The following is a 23,351-nucleotide window of genomic DNA, read 5'->3' on the forward strand; positions in this document are numbered from 1 at the left end:
GATTTTAACTGATGCCTTTTGTTGTTGTTACAGGTAAGTACGTGATTCAGATCTCATCTGTTCCTATGATGTGAGTGTGTATGTCAATATTTTATTAACAGTAAGTACTAAGTAGGTATACGTTGTGAGGAAACTGTGAAGGAACACATCGTAAAACCAGAGAGTAGGTACTGTTGTCGCACTTGTAGTTGCCGCCTTTTGAAACGAAATTCACGTGATCTGTTGCGGGGAAGCCATCTTAAGTCGATTGTATAAATGCGGGTGGTTGGTGGCTTTTAATCAGGCTCGTTCCGACTCGAGACTCGACCGATTATTAAATGCTTTTTGTGTTTAGGTCGCCATTTTGATTGAGTGGTTGCAATAGCAAGTATTTTCAATTTTCAAAGTAAGATAACTATGACAAGTGGGGTATCATATGAAAAAGCTTCATCTGCACAGTCTAAAACTAATTTTTATTTACTTATATGCATCACAGTTTTTGATTTATTGTGCAAAATGTACTCTTGTGTTTAGAATATTAATTCTACAGTCAACCTAGTACATAATAATAATAATATAATCAATACTTTGAAAAAAGTCATCGAACGACCAGCGAATCAACCTTTATTGGCTATTCATACCGTAAACCGAAGCGATTGCTTTCTATCTAATTGTAAAAGCTCTCTTGGATTGCCCCTTTTAAGGCGATATGCGTCCCAAAAGCGGCGTTGAGACACATTTCGGATGTTCAGAGAATCAAGTTTTGGCCTCAAAAACTACAAATTTATTTATTTCTTTCTTTATATTATAAAAATTAAAGATATTTTTTAGTGAACTACGAGAGCCAAAACATGATTGGCACAATTTGGCTTGACACAAAAATATCGCGATGTTTCCCCAAAATACGCATTTTTACATGACCATTAGGAGAAAAACAGTTTTATTCGATTGATATAAAACGAATTTCAATAAAATTTCGTATTTACGTTCAACGTTTAATACACTAAGGGATTACAGTATTAATTTATTGTAACAGAGCACATAGAATTTTAGATAAAAAGCGTGCAACAAATTAGCGCTCGGGCGGCCTTTCCATACATTTCGCCTTTGTGATCCCATTTCGCCTTAAAGGGAGTTTTTCTAGCGCGTCCCAAACAAATGTAGTTTGGTTCCAATTTGTATAACTAATTCGATGAAATTTTGTTGACACGTTCTAGAAACTAATGTAGTATGCTTGTATTTTCTCAAATTTGTGTAAAAATATATGGTTTTAAAGTTACACGGGTTCAAAAATTGACGTAGTAGTAAATCTTTGCGTCCGTGTACCTATCTTTGAAACCACACATTTTTACGGAAATCTGATAAACCATGGAAACCTGATATTCATATCTAGAACGTGTCTACATTCATCGATTTGAATTGGTTAGTATTCAAATGAGAACCAAACTACGTTTGTATGAAGAGCGCCGGGGGCGAGCTAGGAAATCTTCTCTTAGTGCCACATGAATCACAAATTCCCCGAACATTTAACTCACAAAGTTTAGACAAACATTTTTCTGAAACCCACCTCAGTTCAGACTTCAAACACATTAATTTGTTTCCTACTTTCTTCTTACTAATACTAAAACTGAAGAGCTGACGGCAAAATAATAATAATAATAATGAAATTGTAATGATATGTAAAAAGCACTTGAATCACTGTCTGGCATACGATAAATGCTGCTTAATTAAGTAGGTATGTAAATAATAATGAATTTTAAAAAGTTTGTCTAAATAATTTGCTCGAATTTGTCTGAAATTTTCATTCATACTTCCTTGTTAATTAAGATTTTCAATATAAACCCTGGCACTAAACTATTAAATAATGACCATAGACCTACTATTATAACATAGGTTTCGTATTTTTTTTAGTTTTAGCACAGTCACCTATTTGGTGTGATTGCTGTCAAGCGCAAGCCTATTTAGATATAGTGCATTCAAAATAAACTGGCGTTTTTCCACTTGGGACCGGTATTAGCAATAACAATAGGATTAACTCGTGGCGAGTGAACGCAAAAGTATCAACACTGGTTGATTTGCAACAAAATATATAAGGTTGAACTGGCACCATTAAAAATGAATTGGCTCTATGAGTGTTTGGTATATTACCCCTAATTTTAACGTGGCATGTCGAATGTAATCCTATTGTTATTGCTAATGCCGGTCTCAAGTGGAAACACGTGAGTTTATTTTGAATGCACTAAGTTTTTTTGAAAAATCAACGGCACCTTACTTTACGACGTTACTCTGTACATTTAGTTTCGAAACTCTTATTATCTATTAATAGTAACTGCACATAAGTTTCAAAACTCTTATTACCTATCAATCGTAACACGAACAGTTAATCGTCTACCGGAACTGCTACCAACTCTTTAGCTATTATAAACACACCGTGTTCCTAATTTAACACGGACTTCACAAGATATAAGTCACGTCAAAACTTTTTGCTATACAAAGCGGGGGCGAGCTCTAGGACAGTCTGATTAAATGGTTTAATCTTTATTTACTCAGACATTTGTAAGTACAATTTCGTTTAAGGATTTATCGTGGAACTTTAAATGAGCAAAATTAAGTTTGAAGTTTGGGATCTGTGTAACTGGCGTCCATTATTTATGACTACTTGATTCGGAGACATCTTGTGGATTTGTAATTATAGAAATATGGTTCTATTAAAAGTTACTTTTAGAAGAGACACTGGAGTTTTTAATTATATTCTTAAGAGGAGTTTATTCGTAGCGCGCTTTAAACAGACGTTGTTTTTCATTGATTATTATTAACCAATCAAAGTCAGTGTTTTCCAGACACGTGCTAAGAACTAATAATCTGTGTCTGTGGTTTGCCAGATTTCCGCTCAAAATATTTAGTAACAAAGTTAGACGGGCTCAAGGACTTACATAAAATCTTTAAACCCGTTAAACCTTGATGGTTTTACGAAAATCTATATATCGATAGAAAATGTTAATCATGCGAAAATTAATAACATGAATGACGAACCAGTGTTTTAACAAAGGTCATTCTGAAAAATCTCTAGCGCCGACAAGCAGAGCAGAATGTAGATCAATATGATATTATCTCTATTCGTTTTGTCATAAAAATAATTGCCTGCATAAAAATAACATTCATTCAGAACATCGGAAATTAACTTTCTAAAAAGGGGACATAAATATTTAAAAGGCAACAAAAATGAATTCCGTTTCAACAGAGGTATAAATAAATCGATTTTTCACCACAGAAGCCGCTGGGTCGTTGTCACTGATGGGTTTCCAAATATTGACCGTTTCGGCCATTATTTGAGGGAACGCGGTATCTTTGATAACGCCGATGTGTGTCGCCACCCTAAAATGTTTTTTTGGTCTTATTAACGTTAGTTTAGACTGAAACGGGACTTTTGTATAATCTTGGTGATCATAAGAATAACAACTGGGACCAAACTAATCTTTTTTATTCCCTATCATGTGGGAATTTCGACCGTATTCCTTGTCTACATTGTAAAGGGAATATCTGTCCAAAATTTCAGCTTTCTAAGTCTAAGACTTTGGGCTGAGCGATTATGATTCAATCAATCAGTGAGTGAATTAGGACTTTTTTTTATATATTGTATTGAATAACTAACTGGAAGCAGAATATTTCATTTACTTCCTTCGGCACTAAATACTCTTTGTGAATCTTTGTTAGTTTGTGGAAAATGTCCTCTAAATTTGTCCTTCAATTACCTAGTTCTATCTTTTCTTTGCTTCTTCCATGACGGCAACTTTTTAATTATTCATAGGTCTCTTCATTTAGATCACTTCGTCCTTACGCTACGTCTTCCTTGTTTTTTTTCTTCTGTGGTCTGTTTTTCAAAATGCTAATATTTGCAATTTTTACAATCCTTCCAAACTTTGCAATGATTTCCTATGGATTAGGGCTCTACTTGAACTTACTTTGCAGTATTGACCAATGTATGTATTCACTTTAATATATTGTTTGTTTTTATTCCTATTTACATTGGCGGTGGTTTCAAGGTGCGGTCCTCTTTTTAATTAAGACTCGGGGTTCACATAACCGGTCAATATTGCCGTCTACTTTTAGCTTAAGTCAATGTTTGTGAGTGACCGTTAGGGGATAGTTAATTGAAACAGGAAATACTAGTTACGTATTAATTTATGAGTAATAACTCACAATATCTGTAACTAGCTGACCCATATCGGCTTTGCGTGGTATTTTTTTTTAATTTATAGACTAACGTATGGCGGCAATCAGACTTGGTGGCAAGTGATGATGCAGCCTAAGATGGAGTGCGCTTGCCTAGAAGATGCCTATTCACTCTTGACTTGAAGGTACCCATATTATAATTGGAGGGGAAAACTGATTCTCTCTATTATTATTATGTTATTATTATAGAGTACCTAAGTATTAATCCTCTTTATTCCATATCCCATCAGAATTTTGAAAAATCAGGCCTTTTTTGTTGTCTAATTTTTCGCAGAATTCTTTTATAACGTACCTACGTTATAAAAGAATTCTGCGAAAAATTTAGCTTAGGCACTGGATCCAAGGATTTGAGCTTCGCCTTGATGAGTTATTAGGTACATATAAGTGAGTGAGTCAAGACTTTCTTTTTGTTGTTTTTAGATGCCTTGTGTGATTATTTCAGGAATAGTTCGATTCGATGATAATCTTACTTCATTACATACGTACCCTTAATTACTAAGTTCCATGAACCATTTAAGATTCCTTAAGATTTTTTTCTTTAAATAGACCTCTAGGATACTTGTTTTACGTTGGTACCTATATTTTCCACTATATTTTGAGTTACAACAGCTTATTTTATATCATTTAGCATTTATTTTTTAGTCACCATTTTATTTAAAACCAGATACATTATCATGTTTCTCAGTTTATGTAAGGTTCAAAATCAAAGCAATCAATCATAAGAAACTAAGTAAAACTAAATAGAAATTTTATGAAAAAATCGATAATAAAACCGAAAACAAATAAATTTAACCCGAACCGCACATGTGTTGAGTGAGGGCGTTCAGGAGTTATTAATTACAACACAGACAGACATCCGAGACGAGGAACGATTCTCAGTGTGTATTTCAACGCTATAATTGGTAACAAATGTGATAATATTCGTTTTATTTTTATTTCTTTGTACACTTTCGTTCCGGCGCTTGAGTTTTTGTTTTGACACTTCGTAAATAAATAACAGCTAAGAGCGTATTTGAACTTTGAAGACACCAAAGAAAGTTCCCGTTGGAATTATAAAAAATTGTTCAGATGTATGAATTCTGTAAGTGCCATGCTTTGACAAAATAAATAAAGTTTTATAGGTAAATACAAGTAAGTAAGTCAGTTACTTGACTTGTTTTGCAGAACAACAAATTTTTGAAGAACGTTTTGTGAATCCGAAAATTACATAAAATGTTATAAAAAAAACTCTGAGAGGGGGCCGCCCTACACAGAAGTAGGTAAATAGAAGCTGAATTTTTTAAAATATAGATTTGCCTACCCATAGGGTAATCTTATTATATCAAAATCGTATCTTTGAAAAACACTATTTTTTAGACATGTTCAAGTTCTGTTCAAGGGTATATGTTTCATTTTAATTATATCCTGTACTGTATTAGTTTTAAACAACTGTTGATATTAAAATAGTCCAAATAAATACACTTTTTGTTAAATAATTGAAATAAATACACCTGCAAAAGTTTACCTTTTGACAAATTGGGCATAGGTTTAAAATTAATTTTTAGAACGCGAGGTCTTTGTTCGTGGCAAACTAGTAGTTTTAACTTTAAAGTTTAATCCAACATAACGGGCTATAATACTATCACAATGCCGCTATAATAATTGTTGCTAGTTTAAAAGACGAATAACTTAGTAAGCAACAAGTTTAAGCCTGTAAAGCACTTTGAATAATAAACGTTAATTTATAAATAAGCGGCATCAGAACATTAATCTTATGAGCAAACATCCAATAAGATGATAGTTATCTATAATCGTAGTACAGTCAGCAACAGAAAAAACCGAAAACTAAGTAATTAGTAAGCTTATGCCCGCGACTTCATCGGCGTGGATTTTGGTTTTTTAAAATTTCGTGGAAATCGTCTGATGCCGGGATAAAAAATAGCTTAAGTCACTATCCAGGTTTTTAACTATAACTATGTAAACAATTACGTCGATCCATCGCTCTATTGCGGCGTGATTGATGGACAAACCAACAAATCAATAAACCAACAAGCCAACAAACAAACACACATTCGCATTTGTAATATGGGTAGGGGTGTATAATTTTGAACACCTTATGTTGATACAATTACCTGTTTATTATGGGATCTTCTCAGACCTGGACGCATTTGGAACCCTCCTAGCTTTAGTTTTCAGTAAACGTAATTAATTATCACCACTACATCATCTTACCAATCCAACAAGCAACAACTGACAATCACAACGTGTACAACAGTAACTTTTGAATAAATTATTTGACTTTGACTTTAACCTGGGTTAAATTTTTACTCACGCTCATATAACGCCATGAAATAGTGTTAGTTAGGTACATACTTTGAATAAATTATTTGACTTTGACTTTGATTTTGACCTGGGTGAAATTTGTACGTCCATCTAATGGCACGAAATAGTTATTTATAAAAATAGTGACCTTATTTGCCTACCTATTTTAACAAATAAATAAATTTTGAAATATGTGGTGCTAACCGTACCTTTCAACGAGAAATCCGATTACTTCAACAATAACAGTTAATTTTGTATCAATCCGGTTGTGTTAATCGAGCGTATAGCTAAAGATTACTCTTGAATACATTAATGATAAACTAATATATTGTATCTTTGTTTTTGATTCAGCTCTCAATGTCTGATGTCAAAATTAATGGACTTCTCACCCATGTAATTATTAAATTAAGAAACAATTTTGTTTTCCATTCGATAAAAGGGGTTCAGATTTAGCATATTGAAGCAACGTATCTATAATAATTTAAAATTTTAAAAGCAGGGCCTATCACACTAATGTGGAACATACTTTTAATATTATTTTTTAACTTCGGTACAAAGCTATTAAAAGTTTGTTCCTGAAAAATGCATATTACACAATCGAGTCACTTTAAATGATAAAAGAGCGTGGATTTGACTTGCAGCTCGCTCCAGCAATACGCGGGACTGCATTGTAAATGGTATATCTTTGAAAAGAGTAACCGCCCAGTTTCTTGCTGGTTCTTCTTGGTAGGAAGGGCATTCCGAACTACTACTACTGGTAGATGCATTTGCCGATTCAAAAGTACGAGTACTTATGATAATGTTTTACCTACACTACAAGGAAATTTCAAAATAATTTTAAATAGGTAGGTACACATAAAAAATTGCAAAAAAAAATAATTACGAACTTATCCGTCTAAATTTGCATGCTGTAGCCGCCTATAATTTGAGTTATATAATAACTTAGCACCTAGGATTTGAATAATGTAATTTTTTGTATGATTCTGTTGGTGGTTCAATAAAAAAAAAACAATTATAAATTTCGGTTATACCTATTGTAAACAATAATGTTTGGCCGTGAAAAGGTAACAAATAGATACATCTGCATTTATGATAGTTAGATTATATTTTGAATTGTTCAGATAATTATTTAAAGAGATAGGTAGTATATAAAAGTAAAAACATGTTTCCATCTTCAACTTTCTTTAAATAATGTAAAAACCAACGCCAAAGTAACCTTATCAGCTTTCTCTGATAGAATTATTAGTTTATCCTTTGATAAATTGCCTGAGATGAAGTTGCCTCCGAAATAATTGAAAGCCAATCTGATGGCGTATAATTAAATTAGTTTGTGTGATGTTATTAAAATGTTTTATTAGGTTTTTAATAGTTGCAGCGATCGAGTGGGATGTAAAATATTGATTCTCGTAAATTATTGAAATGATTTCTTTTTTATTCAAATAAAGATTAGTAAAGGATGCTAATTTTTTATTTAAAGGCATATATTTTTAGAAAGAGCATTAATTGAAAAGTATGTTGTTAAGTGGACAGTGAATTATAAAGGACCGCTCTATTTTTTTCATTACAATAAAATAAAGAAACATATTTCTTTGATCTATACCTATCTCATGCCCAAAATTAACAAATAATCTACTTAGATTGAATTATTGAATTAAGTATTAAATCCAATCCAATCCATCAGCCTGTTTGCGTCTACTGCTGGACAACGGTACTAAGCTACGGTGTTATTCCTCGAAAAAGGCCGTACGATTTTTGACAAAATATAACAACACTGTTAAAATTGCAGATAGATTTATTTATAATATAATATAATATTAATTTAAGCTGTTAGCTGTCTGAAATCTGAATATCGGATTTTACAAAATAAAATATCACAACTACATGCTGAAATGATCTTGAATAAATTAATGATTCGTGATGATTAATATTCGATTGATTGAAAAGTGTTGACAGGCCAACATGTTTACGACATGCCTCATTATAATTAACAACTCTAGATGATTAGGTGGGTAATTATAATAGCTGTAAAAGTTTTATTGCCCTTCATTAGAATACTTGATTTGAAATTAGAACTCTATAATTTATATTCAATAGTATAATAGTATTTAATAGTATTTAATATTTCCCACAAAATAATTGTGGTCTAAAAACTAAACCACCACCACAGGTCAATTACCATAGAGATTAGCCATCTTCGTGGGAGTTATCAGGTACTTACTTACCCTTAGAGCGATTACGCACTGCACTTCCGTCATCCGAGTTCTATCCGTCATCCGTGAGAATACCAGCGATTATCTACGACATATGTCATAAGCTACCATACAAAACAAAAAGGAACGTATTTTCACGAACTTCGATCGGATGAGTGTGTAATTGCCGTAACTCTCAAACTCCGATGGAACGGCAATATGATACGACCGGAGAGAGATCAGGCGCATGATCAACGGCTTTACGTGCTCTCCGAAGCACGGAATTGAAACACCGCCAACTTCCTATCTCCAAGACAATAAACCCAAATACCTAACTATGTTAAATCTTTAAAAAATACTAAGGAAAGAATCATAAATAAATATAAAGGCTCTATAAAATACCTTACTCCCAAAGCTGGATGGAACGGCAACACGAGTTACGACACGACCGGAGAGAGAACAGGCGCATGATTGACGGCTTTACACTATTCTTCCTATCTCCAAGAAAATAAAAAGTCTTTAAAAAATACTAAGGAAAAAGCCATACCTAAGTGTAATAATTATAAAGGTTGTATAAAAATCATTATTTCCAGCCGTTAAGCTACTATGACTATCAAACTAGACATAAAGATTTTAATATTTTCTCATTACCTATGTAATTATGAAGCTAAGAAAAAATTCTATTCCTGCAAATAGTCGACGTGGTTTCTTCAAGTCGTTGGCCTTTACACTATAGGTACCCGTAAGTTGTTTAGGGGCGGTTCAGAGTCCTAAGGAGTTTAGAAACGGTATACATTCCATTGAAAGGCAGTGCACAACGTGTGAATGGGTCCTCAAACGATCAACAGGCTTGAACATACTGGCCAAGTAAGTACCAAAAAACGAGCCAGACACGCGCGCTGAGGGTTCCGTACCCTGGAAAGATAGGTACTTCTAAGTACCTATCTTTCCAGGTACCCATCTTACCTATCTTACTTAGTTACATTGATGGTTAAATTATTAGCAAGCTTAGGTAATAGGTATGCGTTCTCTGATGAAATTCTTATTTTTTTATTTTTAAAGGACCAAGAAGAATTATGCAACCTACATAAAAAACCGTCCAAGTGCGAGTCAGGCTCGCGCATCGAAGGTATCGTACTACAGTCGTATTTTTTAGACATTTTCAGGAGTCCACCACAGGTTTTAGTAACTAGCATGACGACGGAACCCTGCCTTACGTGTACTGATTTCTGAAAGGCAGTGACCGTTTTTATCAATTTGTTACGGAACCCTAAAAACACAATTAAACCTCGAAACTGATTAACATATTAAACAATGCTTAACCAGCGTGCAAGAAGTGAACACAATTACACAGGTTTCGGCGGCGATTGTCTCTTTGTCAGAGGAACTCTTGTAATTTGCACTCGGGCCGTCATGTAGAGTGACCATACAATTGATTTTTCAATCAAATCCATCACTCGAATTTAAGTATGAAGTAATTAAAGCCGCATGACTGATGCACCGAGGCACAATAGGGCTATTTTTTTAAAAAATAGAGATAGCGAGCAAACGAGCAGGCGGGTCACCTGATGTTAAGTGCTTACCGCCGCCCATGAACATTTGCAGCACCAGAGGAACCGCCGATGCGTTGCTGGCCTTTTAGGAATCTGTTGGTCCGCCCCTTGAATAACCCCATGTTGTAATCTAGTGGGAACACCGCCGATCTTCTTCTGCAGATATTTATTCTAAGATCTAAGCTATCCATGTACCAAATATAAAAATTGTTGAAACAGACGGGCCGTGAAAAGCTACCCCAGACAGACAGAGAGATATACAGAGAGACACACACTTTCGCATTCATAATATTAGTATGGATATGGATCATAATATTAAACTCAAACTCAAATTATTTATTCAGAATAGGTAAAATAATTTTACGCTTACTGATGTTCAAATTGTTAATTTGTAAGATGAGTGGTGATAATTAATACGTACTTAAAAACTGAAGCCACGAGGGTTCCAAACGCGCCCAGCGGGGTGATTCGCTAACTCATTGTCTAACACTGAATGATATCCACCAAGCTCATTTTTTAATCCGTTGAAGGTTTTCTACGAAAAAATATTTAAAGTCACCCAGTGAAGCAGCAATGTAGAACCAACCAACCTCAGGGCTATCATTCAGTGTTAGACACTGAGTTAGCGAATCACCTAACAGGTCTTAGGTAGAATCGGGCTCGTTTGAGAAAATAATACTAAAAAAATAAACTTATGGTGCACCTACACGTCATTTATTACACGTTCGCTGCGAACGCAGCACGGGTTTATTAACCGCACAAATTAATTTTAATTACTGAAGTAAGAAGCGAGTAATTAACGGGGTTTCAGTCAAAAAAGAGTTTCGAAGCAATGAGTAATTATTACGGTACGATACTTTAATAAGGTCGTAATAATATTTTAATGATTGAAGGAATGTCTCATAAAAATATTCTAGTTATTGTTTTGTCATACAAAGTCGCAGCCTAATATTTGATAAACGTCTCTTTCTATCGCGTAAACTCTTATCATTTATCTCTCTCTCTCTCACTGTCTTCTATTAGATAAGGTTACGAAGGAGTAAGGTTTATTTCTCGGGTCGCGTGACTAGTGAACTCGACGGTATATCTGATTACATGCTGCGTATCTAACGCGACAGGTCGAGATGGCAATCGGGGAGGAGACGCCTCGCACACCCGCACAGTCACCGCCCTAAACCGGTGCGGGCGAGCGAGAGTGACGTGTGGGTGTGCGGGGCGTTCCCCTGCCTCATACCTCGATTGCTATCTCGACCTGTCGCGGACTATATATCTTCTGAGGCAGAACTGAGAAGAGAGGGGTAAGTAGAGAGTAAGCCCAAGCACCATACGCGCCACTCATGAAGACCTTCTTCTTCTTCGTCGTAACACTCTTGGCAGTGTGATCGTGGTCATCACGAAGTGGCGTTTTTGGGGGCAGATGTTATACGAGCATACGCCACTTCTCCCTGCTGGCCGCAGGCCGATAGTCTGGTACATTCGTGCACGGGACAGCCCACAGGTTAACTTGGTCGGTCCGTCGAGTAGGTGACCTTCTTCACCATCTAGTACCCTCTTGGATGAAGACCTTACATTACATCAACCCAGCTATTTCTGTGAACTGTAGATAGGTAGATACGATTTCAATCACCCAATTTAAAACTACTGGCTCAGTAACAAATATTGACTTTCAATTCAATTCTTGATTTCAATTCGAAACTCAATATTGGTTAGTTGACTTAACCCAAAAGTTTAGTAGGTCTGTATGGACTTTTTGGTATAATAAAAGTACAGAGTAAATCTGTTTGTGTCTGTGACGCGAATACTTAGCTCGCTCACTGGTGTTTGCTTAAATTTAAATATTAGGGAAAGGGGATACGACCATTTCAAAGATTAATGACCGTGATTATTAATCAATCCTATCTGTAATCTGTCGATAAGTTACTTATCAAAGTTATTCATCATCATCATCATGATCAGCCTATCGCCGGCTCACTACAGAGCACGGGTTTCCTCTCAGAGTGAGAAGGGTTTTGGCCATAGTCTACCACGCTGGCCATGTGCGGATTGGTAGACTCCACACACACCTCTGAGAACATTATGGAAAACTCTCAGGCATGCAGGTTTCCTCATGATGTTTTCCTTCACCGTTAAAGCAAGCGATATTTAATTAATCAAAATTTAATTAGCATCATATATAGCAGACTATATTTTTGTCAAAATCTCGTATTTCTGTATAGTAATTCTCATTTACTTTATACCGAATTCAAACTACTTCAAATTGATGATGGTTTTAGTTGTTCTTGAAACTACATAAATTCTCTGGCAACAATGTTGTTAGGTGCTAACTAAGTGAAAGATCTCAAGAACATTAACCGTTAGTTAGGATGCGTCGTAAATATCTACAGACAATACTAAACTATTTTACTTTACTAGCGTGAACACGCTTGGCCCCGAAACGGGCGATTTTATAATTAGCTAGATCGCTACTTCTTAAAAATTCCGTGGGAATTCACTGATTTCGCGGGATAAAGAGTAGCCTATATCACTATTTAAGGCGAGTCACCGAGGCTAAGCGGAAAAAACTGGTTTGCTAGATCAAATGTTTTAGGTATTTACTATTAAATAATGGCCTTGCTAAAAATATACAATTTACTTAAAGATATTGTCTAAAGAATGTGCTACTTTCATACACAATAGGAAGTACTTCACTCGATCAAATAAAATCTTGAAATAAGCCGAAATAAAAGTCTAAAACGAATTATTTAATACTAAAATTTCTGACTTGGCAAATAATTTTTATATGGAAATATTTGTCTTTAAGTACTACAGAGAACCTGCTAAATTTTGGTTTTCAACAGGACTTCTATAATTTATTAAATTCAAATTCAACGTTTGAAGCACAGAATTTGAACGTTGCCAAGCGGTTTACTTCAAAGCCGCGCTGCCCGCCTCGGTGACTCGCCTTAAGCATATATCCATGCAAAATATCTTCTCTTACGGTAGTAAGATCCCCTACAGCCCTACAATTACGTAATTTCGCAAAACCGTAATTATAAACTCAATTGTTGTGATTGGCTGAATTTGTGCGATTCTTATTGCAACAATGCATTTTAGCCAATAGTGAGCGAGGGTCAACCAATCAGAGGTGATTGCGATCGTGTCATTGTAGCTGTCATTCTACCGCAATCGAGCAGCTGTGCAAAGTAGTAGGTTGACGATGGCTTGATGATGATGCAAAAAATCAAACACACTTCCACATCTCTATATATAAAAATGAATCGCTGAATGTGTTGCTGATCGCAAATCTCGAGAACAGCTGAACCGATTTCGCTAATTCTTTTTTCATAATATTACTTGAAGTACGAGGATGGTTCTTACGGAGAGAAAAATTTAAAAAAAATCTTCTTTCACCTAGACCTTATTGTTTTGGAAAAATCCTCAATGATAAGGATTAGGATTAATGATTTTTGCCTAATTTACCACTACGGGCAGTACAGTTTGTCATATTTTTGTAATGATTGTAGGATTTAAGATTTATTAATTAGAATCATCTTATGTTAACTAATAATAATAAAAAATGTTCACTGTTCATAATACATAATACATAATGTATTATGTATTTAAATACAACGTCCACAAAGCGAAATTTGTCTATTTACCAGTTGCATTGATATAACATAAATTCAGCATTATATATTCTGTCTTATTAAACAAAGGAAGTGTCGCGTGTGTTAATTGCTAAATGAGCCAATATCCAATTACGCATGTACACAAAGCTAATGTGGACCTACTGAAATTTCCAAACCACAGTCATACAATAATACCTAACAAATATGATGATCAGACTGTATAATATCCTACAATTAAATGCAAACAAATAATTTGGGTACGAGTCACGAGATATTTCGAAAATTACAAACATCGTACCTATATTTGGTTTAAACCTAACTCCAATTAACTATTATTCCTGTCATAAATCTTTGAAAAGAGCAACCGCCAAATTTCTTGCTGGTTCTTCTCGGTAGGAAAGGCATTCCGAACCAGTGGTTCCCTCACCTCATACCCCGATTGCCATCTCAACCTGTCGCGGTCTATAGGTACTCGTATAAAGTTATATTTCACTGAAAGTTTTACTAATACAAATAGTAAGATATTTTGTTAGTCTTAACTCTTAACTGTGGTCTTAATAAACTCATGTGTAAGCGTTTAAAATCGCCATTTCTATGGCCTCAAGACATAGTTCGTCAGATTTCTCATCATCTCGTCCGCTGGCAGCATTCTCAAGTATTGAACCTGCATTAAGAACTGGTTTACAGCAAAAACAGGGAACTGCTTCGGCATTCATAACACTTTTTGTCACCTGCCGTCCAGTAATCATAAACCCTGTGTATATCATTGAGTTATAAGCCCATAGAGCTAGCGATCCGTCCCGGGTTCGCACTGGTGCTTGAAAATAAAATAGAGTCTAGACCACTCAGGAAGAGTGTAGTTTTCTATTAGTGAAAGAATTTTTAAAATCGGTTCATTAGTTCTAGAGATTACTTCCTACAAACAAACTTACAAGTGACGTGATCACGTGATCTGTTGCGGGGAAGCCATTTTGAGTCGATTGTATAAATGCGGGTGGTTGGTGGTTTTTAGTTTCTCGTTCAGACTCGAGACTTGACGACTATTAAATGCTTTTTGTGCTTAGGTCGCCATTTTGATTGAGTGGTTGCAATAGCAATTATTGTGCCCTAACCTAGTTAATATTGCAGTTAGGTTATTAATTTATTATGAAAGGTAAAACCCTCGATAAGCCTCTGCGCGTTGTGATTAATGCTTAATTTCACTTCTGATAATATGTTTATTGTTTATATACATATTAGCAACGGATTAAAGCGAAATCCTTTAAGTTGTAAACGTTTCTCAGGACGTCACCACCTCTAGGCTATTGCATCTCTATGATGTATATCATATCGCCTCGCATGCCTTTGAATCCCGAGACGGGTTCACACTACATAACGCCAATACTTTTTCTTACTTGAATGGAATATGGAATCTCATTCATATCATTAGAAAATGTGCCATTAGACAGATAACCTACGTAATAATATCCGGGTCCCAAAGTTTTTATTTTTATTTTATTTTTTGTAAGTGTTCTGAGAAATCTTAACAAGATTTCTTGATAAAATTTTAAGATAACATTGAGGACTTGCTTATTACAGGTTTTATTATTTTATATTTTTGATGCCAGGATATTATATTTTGCCAAAGTTGATGATTATGTTCCCATTGTAAAATATATATTAAAGCTTATTCAGTTTCATATCCAGTTTCAAAACTTGGATCAACCAGCGCAGTTGGGTAATTATTATCACGATCAACCCATTGCCAGCCCACTATTGAGCACTGCTCTTCTTTCAGAATGAGAAGGATTTAGGCCTTAGTCCGCTACGCTAGCCAAGTTTAGATTGGCAGATAGGGTAATATGCGCTGTCGCAAAATAGGCCACACATTCCTCAAACTATTGATATACTAGATGATTCCCGCGACTTCGTTAGGTTTATGAAAATCCCGGGGGAACTCTAATTTTCCGGGATAAATAGTAGCTCATGTCCTTCCCCGGGAGGTAAGCTAACTCTGTACCACATTTCATCAAAATTGGTTTAACTGTTGGGCCGTGAAAAGCTAGCAGACAGACAGACGGACAGACAGACAGACACACATTCGCATTTATAATATTAGTATGGATACCTACTGTATGTACTTCATAATGTAATCCTGAGTCCAAAACTTAGTCCAGAACTGAGAACCAACAGCAAACTTCAGTCTCACGTTGAGCGTAGATTTGATTTCGATTAATCTTACATCTTCACTTCTCGAATCCGTATGCAGCCAATTTAGGAACTAGTTTCGGCATGCATTAACGCCAGAAACTTGCTGTGATTCTGCATAATATAATTATCAAACATTAAGAAAGTTAGATGCGCTGTTAACACGGTGTACTGAGACGATTTGAATTAATTAATGATGAAGATTTGCTCTTGAAGATACAGAACAGTGAAAAAAGTTTGATAGACAGAAACGTTTTGCCGAACTAGTTGAAAAATACTCTTTTTTTGTAAAAATAATACTAGCAGTGTGATTACCAATTGAAGAATGAGTTTAATAATCATCATCATCAATCAATCAATACTTATAATAAAACTGTAACAGGTCAAATTCTGTACATTGAAGATATTTTGAAAATTTTTTTTCGAGGGCACTCTATAATCGATACTGAACACAAAACTGTAATTTTTTTCATTTTTGTCTGTCTGTCTGTCTATCTGTCTGTCTGTCTGTCTGTCTGTCTGTCTGTCTGTAACACGGCCGCGCATCACGCTGAAACTACTGAATGGATTCCAATGAAACTTGGTACGATTTGAGGTCATACTATGAGGAAGAATATAGGATACTTTTTATCCCGAAATTCAGCATGGTTCCCGTAGGAGAGGGGATGAAAGTTAAAATGTATACTGAGTTGTAATTCATTAACGCGTAGTCCGATTTCATTCATTCTTTTTTTGTTAGAAAGGGGATATTTTAAAAATTGTTCCGTAAATATTTCAAGGTTATCGGCTTTTAACCGACTGTCAAAAAGGAGGTGGTTCTTTTTTCTACATCGATTTTTTCGAGATTTCTGGACCGATTTGCAAAATTTTTTTTTAAATCAACAAAAAAAGTTTTCGTGGTGGTCACATAAAAAATTCTGGATTCAACTCCTTAATCCTGATGCTGCAGAGTTACTGCCCGCCTGAGTTATCAAGATTCAGGAAGTGTTCATAGTGAATTCATATTGTAGGTACCAAGCAACGACTTTATTCTCAGACTTCAAGTCTCAACTCCTCAACCCTGATGATGTAGGGTACAGCACTCCTAAACTATAATGTTTCAGGAACTGCGGATGATGCAAAATTATTTTAGGTACCAAGCCTAGGCTACATCATTGAACTTCGGATCCTAACTCCTCAATCCTGATGCTGCAAAGTACTGAAGTCCTAAATCGTGGGGATTTAAAAAAAAATTAAAAAATTTGAATCGACTGTTAGGCGGAACGAAGTTCGCAGGGTCAGCTAGTTATTGAAAATTAATACCAAAGCTACAAGATAGTATTCTTTATTGATATATTCCCTACCAACAACCTTATAGAAACTATAGACTTTTTAAATTCTTAATTATGAGAGTATGAAAATTTGTAACCATTATCAGTACCCATATTATAAATGCCAAAGTGTTTGTTTGTTGGTTTGTCCTTCAATCACGTCGCAATGGAGCAATCGATTGACGTGATTTTTTGCATGGGTATAAGTAGTTAAAGGCCTGGAGAGTGACATAGGCGCTACTTTTTGTTCCGGAAAATAAAAGAGTTCCCTAGGGATTTTTAAAAACCTAAATCCACGCGGATGAAGTCGCGAGCATCAGCTTAGTAGTAATATCATAAAAATGTCAGACTTAAGACTTTCATTATTGCAAAATAATATGATGCGCTGCATAATAAAAAGGCTTCACTTATTTATTCCAGCACATAAAATCTTAAAGAGCCGTGAAGTTTCCAATACTAAATACTGAATTATGTTCCTTCGAACAGCATCCGATCCTTGACCTGCGCTCCCAAAATGTCGGACATTTAATTAATATTTGTAACATCATAATCGTTTGAATCGTGATGAGTAATCATCATGCGTTGGTATTAATACTTAATGTCCAGATTAACTGAGACCCTCCAAGTCTCTACGGAGTTGTAACACAGTCATGCTTACGGCGTATTTAAAGCCCCAGTTCGGGATTCGCTAAGTATCTTGTTAACGTGGCCAGGCATACTCTGATTATTACGTTAGTCTGCAAGATACTAGTTTACTTGTTCGAGCCACCCGCTGCGTCCGATGTGGTGTACAACTCACCACCTAACTCCATTTGATCATTATAAAAAGTTACGTCACTTTAAACCTTGCTGCTTTCTAATAAGCATTCATTTTAATTACATCAGTAACTTGTGCTGTTAATTGTACACGGACCATTACAATCCTTACATCATTTATCATACTTTACACTGCCATAATTTATTCATAAAAGCTTTCTTGTTTTATTTCTACTGAGATTGCTTTACACGGAGTTCTCAGATTTCTTAGGACGTGATGCGATTCGTATATAAAGTCATCGCGGAGTCTTATTGTACTTTTATTATCGATAACAATATTTTACACGTCGCCAAGTGTGCCTGTAAAACGAAACCAAACCTTTATTTATGTAACGGCCATTATAGGATTATGGATCTTCCCTGTAGTGAGCGGAAAGATATTCGTATTTATGTTCCCCGAGTCATTTTTAATGCCGGACACTCCACTTTATCTTAAAAATTGAACCATATTCAATATCATATTGCTTGGAATATACTCGTAGATAAAGTTAGCATTCTTTTTTTACTGCTCTTTATGTGAACGATTGTAAAATATGAAATACCTATTAATACTCTCGGAATAAAATGTTTAGTTCACACAGATTTTGCCGGTTTATAAATATTTAGCCTGTGTTCAGCTCATATATTTACCTAATACACTTATCTATCTATACAAAACAATAAAAGGAAAAGGTGACTGACTACTCAAACTACTGGATGGATGGATTGGGCTATAATTTGGCATGCAGATAATTATGACGAAGACATCCGCTAAAAAAGGATTTTTGTAAATTCAACCCCTAAGGGGGTAAAATAGAAATTGGAAATTTGTGTAGTCAACGCGGACAACATCACTGAATAAGCTAGTCTACTATAGGTTAGTAATAACGATTTAATGAATTCAGCAAAAAAAATAAAAATCACGATTTGTAAAAAAAAATGCTTCAATACTCTGGTAAGATATCCGAGAGGCTATAATATCATTCATTTCATGTTTTGTTTTATATAATGAACGACGGCAAAATTTCCATTTCCTTAGTAGCATAACATAACTCCAGACTAGAGTCATGTTTTCTTAACTTGAAAACCGATATTGCACTAGACTTACTCAAAAGAATTTAATAAACAATACCCTAATGAAGCCTATGAAGTTTACGGCATTTCCAATAAACTACAATATTGCGCCGTAGAACTAATCTTTCTGAATTATTTAATCAAATAGAAAATGAGACGGCCCCAGCGTAAGGCATTGGTCCGACCGCCGACGATGAACGAGAAACGAATAGAACTAGAAACTATAAACGAGTAGGCGATCAGCGGGAAGCGAGTGTGAAGCTTCGATAGTTTTGTCGCCGTGCTATAAGCGAGTGTGCAAGTGCGACGAGCGATTACTCGCGCCATTCGCCCGCGGTCACTCAGTCCTGTGCAAACCTGCGCGCGCGTTACACGTGTTCAAGCGAGCGAGCATCGCTGAACGAATATCGCTGAGCGAGTTTATTTTTGAAATCGTCCCTCAGCGACAAAACTATTAAAGCGAGTCGTCGCCAGCAGTGTGAACAGTCAGATAGCAACTTTTGGTATATGCATCTCTTTCGTTTACACGGAATGTACATTTATTGTGCATTTCTTGAGAGAGAATCGCCGATAGTTAGTCGTTTTCTCGCCGCGGCGGTCGGACCACTGCCTTACTCCCTGTCGTACCTAAATTAACCGGACCTTATAAATAATTGTTATTAATGTTGTCGGATCATAAACTCTGACTGAACATTAGTGTCAAGCTGTATTAGCTTTGATCGCAGTGCTGGAGGCTAGTGCATTAACATTAATATCGGAGGAGCCTACAATGGTAAGACCCGTTATGTGGTCATTTTGGCAGGTACATATTATTTTGATTAAATCATTACACATAATCTGTGTAATATATAAAAGAAAAAGCTGACTGACTGACTAATCTATCAACGCTCAAACTACTGGACGGATCGGGCTGAAATTTGGCATGCAGATAGCTATTATAATATGACATTCGCTAAGAAAGGATTTTTGAAAATACAAAGGGGGTAAAATAGTGGTTTGAAATTTGTTTAGTCCACGCGGAGGAAGTCGCAAGATTAAGTTAGTCTAAATATATAAAAGGAAAAGGTCACTGACTGACTGATCTATCAACGCACTGATCAAACCACGGGCTGAAATTTGGCATAGATACCGATTGCTGTTATAACGTTATTAACGTAGCCATTTGCTAAAAAACCTATAACATCCGTACAAAGGTCAGTTCAAATTAAAACATTGATGTTTAACATAGTTCGTAAGGAAATTATTAAGGAGTCAGTTGATATAAAAAAAACCTTTTACACATCAGGAGACTTCGACAGATATAAAAAGATGAATGTATTGGCGTTGATTTCCAAAATGTATGCGCTGTCACGTTCACCCAATACAATTATTACAATCACAGAACGAAAAACGAAAATGGACAAACATTTACATCACATAATAATGCTAAATAATACCTACTGATGAACACTTTGTTATGAAAACTAAACACATTGGTTCAAAATATTTATTAAGGCGATATGCGTCCTAAAAGTGGCGCTGAGACACATTTCGGATGTTCAAAGAATCACGTTTAGGCCTCAAAAACTACAACTTCCTTTATTTATTTTTTAATATTATATAAATTAAAGATATTCTTTAGTAAATTACGAGACCCAAAACACGATTGCCACAATTTGCCACATGTTTCCCCAAAATACGCATTTTTTACACGACCATTAAGAGAAAACTAGTTTTATTCGATTGATATCAAACCAATTTCAATAAAATTTCGTATTTACATTCAACGTTTAATACATTAAGGGATTACGGTATTATTTTATGGTAATAGAGCACATAGAATTTTAAATATAAATATTTGTAAAAAGCGTGCAACAGCGCTCACTCAGGCGGCCCAGACTGCCGCTCCCATACCTGATACCTTGTCAATGTCAGTCGCCCGCAACGCATCTTAGAGCGCACCCGTGTACAACTTCAGTCCTATTTCTCCTTAGAGTTGAAAATGAAAACTTAGATAGAGGTTGTTTTTCTAAAAGAGAGAAACTAACTACGGCAAAGCCGGGGCCCGCCAAGCCCTTTACCACCAGGTGAGATTGCTGTCAAGGGCTAACTTGTATCTGAATAATAATAAAAAAAATCTTATTCATACAATATAAAAAAGCGTTTTCTATGATTTAGTCACCAAGGGCACTTGCAGTATGGTGTATTGAACTTAATGAATAATATAACATGCACATGAATATATTTGTAAAATAAGTGCATAATAAAACATGGCCCAATAATATAATATTTTCAGGATATATTTCTCTGAAATAATATAATACGTCGTTCGCGTTATTTAATATGAGTCGCGGCTCATGACTCGGATAATATGGAAATAAGGGTGGGTGCGGTCCAACTCTCATCGGTCGTAGGGACTTTTAACGAAATTCACTGATGAAGAAAATTGTGTTTCATAATCAGTTCATATCAAAATATGGGGCCTGATAATAATTTTAGGAACGTTCTACTGATATCTTCTTTTTCTTTTGTTGTCTTATCAATACTAATATTATAAAGATGAAAGTGTGTGGTTGCGCCGTAAGGCTTAATTTAAGAAATTCTTTTAATAAACTGCTCAAATTTCCAAAAAACCTTTCCTGTCTGTCTGTCTGCTAGCTCTGCTGCTTTGCTTTCGGACGTGTAGTAACCGACAGCCTGAGGGACGACAGTGACATGGAACGTGAGCGCCGGGCTGAGGCAATATGTTGGCCCGCAGATTTGCACGATGTACTGGACAGGTAAAGCTGACCTTATTTAGGGCTTACTGCCAGTCATTTTATACGTGCAGTCTGTGGACGAACTACACGCAGCGGACCTACAGTGCCCTGCGCGTTCAATACAACAATGTGCTGAGGGCGGTGTTGAGGAAGCCTCGCCACTGCAGTGCGTCGGCAATGTTTGCGGATGCTCGCGTGGATGATTTCTACGCGATCATGCGCAAGCGTGCCGCGTCCTTGATGAGCAGGCTGTTGAGGAGTACCAACACTCTCCTCAGCGCATTGTCCACGAAATTGGATAGCCCTCTCTGGAGGTGCTGGAGTGGTGCGCACATAGCTGCAAAGAGACCCCCTCGGGCATTATAAATAGGATTAGTTTTAATTTTAGTAGAATTAGTTGTTAAGTTAATTTTAAGCTAATAATAAGTAGGTACTAACATAGGTTAAGGAATTGTTTCTGTACTAACACACAATTATGGGTGTACTTATGCCTGAAATAAAAGTTTATTTATTTATTTATTTATTTTAGTTTAGTTTATACGTTTGTTTTTAGTTTAGTTTATAACGCCCCTTAAAAATCAGATTAAAAACCCTATAAAAGCCCCTTAAAAATTAAAAATTACCAGATTAAAAACAAAAAAAGCTCCAGTAAACTAAAAGGGCACCTTTAGATTTTTTTTCTTGGAAAAGCAATTTTGTAGTATGCATAGGTTAACTTATGTTATCTCAACTATAAATAACATATTATGTTACTCAATTAAATCCCAAGAGGTGTAAAACCCGTCCCACATTATAAGCAAATCATAATGCATTCCGAAGAAACGCTTATTAAGACATAAATCTTGTATAGGCAATACTTGTGAGGCGCATTTTCATAAAATCACCATTAAATATATCGAATGCTCTACTAATAACGTTTCGATTACGAAAGTGCCACGATTCTATAGAATCGATTATCGAAACTGATTTTATGTGTAGTTTATATTGATTTATACGACGGACTGGTAGGTGTCCATGACTGTGTGCCCATTTTTTTAATAGAATTTCACTATTAGACTCTGAATTGGGAGGAACCATAATGTACTATCATCATCAACCTATAGCCGGCCCACAACGGCCAGCGCGGTGGACTAGGGCCTAAATCCTTCTCATTCTGAGAAGCAGATGTTTTAAAATAAGTTTACAATTTTAGCGTTTAAACTACCGTGAGTGATTTCCATTATAAATAATATCTGTCCCGGCTGTACTCACGTGTCTAGTCCGACTAGTTTCAAACCCATCCGGGGTCCTTTTTCAAGGGAAACTAGTCGGGCTAGCGTCGACTAGACACGTGAGTACAGCCGGGATAGATATTATTTATAAGTTCACAATAATGTTAATAGAT

General features: G+C 35.6%; 1 protein-coding gene across 6 annotated transcripts in view; it reads left to right on the top strand.

The window, feature by feature from the left end:
- pxb overlaps window positions 1–23,351 on the top strand; it is a 251,761-nt gene that overhangs the window by 78,848 nt on the left and 149,562 nt on the right. Inside the window, exon 3 of one of the 6 annotated variants that reach the window (XM_069504612.1) lies at window positions 34–70. The exons of the other annotated variants lie outside the window; for them this stretch is intronic. The gene's annotated coding sequence lies outside the window, so the exon portion shown is untranslated. The remainder of the gene's footprint in view (window positions 1–33; window positions 71–23,351) is intronic. 6 annotated transcript variants of the gene reach the window in all.

Source organism: Maniola hyperantus, chromosome 18 (assembly GCF_902806685.2).
Source record: "Maniola hyperantus chromosome 18, iAphHyp1.2, whole genome shotgun sequence".
Classification (NCBI taxonomy): domain Eukaryota; kingdom Metazoa; phylum Arthropoda; class Insecta; order Lepidoptera; family Nymphalidae; genus Maniola; species Maniola hyperantus.